We start from the raw sequence: 2,763 nt of genomic DNA, 5'->3' as shown, positions 1-2,763 counted from the left end.
AAAAATGTGATATATACAATAAAATATTCTTCCACTATGAGAAAGGAGGATATCCTGTCATTTGTGACAACATGGGTGGACTTGAGTATATTATGCTGAGTGAGATAAATCAGACAGAGAATGACATGCACTGTGTGATATTACTTCCACCTGGAATCTAGGCAGAAAAAAAAACCAGTGATGGTTGCCAAGGAAGGGAAGGTGGAGGAACAAGAGTACAAACTCACCGAAGTCCCAACAGTTCATTTTTGCTTTTGTTCCCTGGCTTTTGGAGACGTGTCTAGCAAGAAGTTGCTGAGGCCAAGGTTGAAGAGGTTGCTGCCTGTGTTCTACTGTACGATTCTGATGGATTCCTGACTCACATTTAGGTCTTTCATCCATTTTTGAGTTTACCTTTGTGTATGGTGTAAGATAATGGTCCACTTTCATTCTTCTACATGTGGCTGTCCAATTTTCCCAACACGATTTGTTGAAGAGACTGTTTTCCAAGATCTATAAAGAACTTTTCAAACTCAACACCCAAAAAATAAATAATCCAGTCAAGAAATGGGCAGAAGACATGAACAGACATTTCTCCAAAGAAGACATACAAATGGCCAACAGACACATAAAGACACATGTTCAACAACACTTGGCATCAGGGAAATAGAAATCAAAACCACAATGAGATACCACCTCACAGCTGTGAGAATGACTAAAATGATCAAGTCAGGAAACAACAAATGTTGGCGAGGATGCAGAAAAAGAGGAAACTTCTTACACTATTGGTGGCAATGCAAGCTGGTACAGCCACTCTGAATAACAGTATGGGGATTCCACCAGAAGTTAAAAATAGAATTACCCTGCTACTGGTATTAACCCCAAAGATAAAAATGTGGTGATCCTGAAGAGACACCTGCACCCCAATGTTTAGAGCAACAAGATCCACAATAGCCAAAATATGAAAAGAACCCAGATGTCCATCGACAGATCAATGGATAAAGAAGATGTGGTATATATACAATGGAATACTAAGCAGCCACCAAAAAGGTTGAAATCTTACCATTACATCGATGTGGATGGAACTGGAGGAGATTATGCTGAGCAAAATAAGTCAATCATCCATTTCATCTAATTGAAGAAGACACAAAAAGATGGAAGACCATTCCATGCTCTTGGATGGGAAGAATAAACATTGTTAAAATGTCTATACTGCCTAGAGCAATCTATACTTTTAATGCCTTTCTGATCAAAATTCCACTGGTATTTTTCAAAGAGCTGGAGCAAATAATCCAGAAATTTGTATGGAACCAGAAGAGACCCCGAATCGCTAAGGAAATGTTGAAAAACAAAAATAAAACTGGGGGCATCATGTTACCTGATTTCAAGCTTTACTACAAAGCTGTGATCACCAAGACAGCATGGTACTGGCATAAAAACAGACACATAGACCAGTGGAACAGAGTAGAGAGCCCAGATATGGACCCTCAACTCTACGGTCAAATAATCTTCAACAAAACAGGAAAAAATATACAGTGGAGAAAAGACAGTCTCTTCAATAAATGGTGCTGGGAAAACTGGACAGCTATATGTAGAAGAATGAAACTCAACCATTCTCTTACACTGTACACAAAGATAAACTCAAAATGGATAAAAGACCTCAACATGAGACAGGAATCCATCAGAATCCTAGAGGAGAACATAGGCAGTAATCTCTTCGATATCAGCCACAGCAACTTCTTTCAAGATATGTCTCCAAAGGCAAAGGAAACAAAAGCCAAAATAAACTCTTGGGACTTCATCAAAATCAAAAGCTTCTGCACAGCAAAGGAAACAGTCAACAAAACAAAGAGGCAACCCACGGAATGGGAGAAGATATTTGCAAATGACAGTACAGACAAAAGGTTGATATCCAGGATCTATAAAGAACTCCTCAAACTCAACACACACAAAACAGACAGTCATAGCAAAAAATGGGCAGAAGATATGAACAGACACTTCTCCAACGAAGACATACAAATGGCTATCAGACACATGAAAAAATGTTCATCATCACTAGCCATCAGGGAGATTCAAATTAAAACCACATTGAGATATCACCTTACACCACTTAGAATGGCCAAAATTAGCAAGACAGGAAACAACATGTGTTGGAGGGGATGTGGAGAAAGGGGAACCCTCTTACACTGTTGGTGGGAATGCAAGTTGGTGCAGCCTCTTTGGAGAACAGTGTGGAGATTCCTCAAGAAATTAAAAATAGAGCTTCCTTATGACCCTGCCATTGCACTACTGGGTATTTACCCCAAAGATACAGATGGAGTGAATAAAAAGGGCCATCTGTACCCCAATGTTTATAGCAGCAATGGCCACAGTCGCCAAACTGTGGAAAGAACCAAGATGCCCTTCAACAGACGAATGGATAAGGAAGATGTGGTCCATATACACTATGGAGTATTATGCCTCCATCAGAAAGGATGAATACCCTTTTGTAGCAACATGGACGGGACTGGAAGAGATTATGCTGAGTGAAATAAGTCAAACAGAGAGAATCAATTATCATATGGTTTCACTTATTTGTGGAGCATAACAAATAACATGGAGGACAAGGGGAGTTAGAGAGGAGAAGGGAGTTGAGGGAAATTGGAAGGGGAGGTGAACCATGAGAGACTATGGACTCTGAAAATCAATCTGAGGGTTTTGAAGTGGCGGGGGGTGGGAGGTTGGGGAAACCAGGTGGTGGGTATTGGAGAGGGCATGGATTGCATGGAGCACTGGGTGTGGTGC

Source organism: Enhydra lutris, unplaced genomic scaffold (assembly GCF_002288905.1).
Source record: "Enhydra lutris kenyoni isolate GAN:26980312 unplaced genomic scaffold, ASM228890v2 scaffoldscaffold10, whole genome shotgun sequence".
NCBI classification, from domain to species: domain Eukaryota; kingdom Metazoa; phylum Chordata; class Mammalia; order Carnivora; family Mustelidae; genus Enhydra; species Enhydra lutris.
This window is presented reverse-complemented; position numbering follows the sequence as displayed.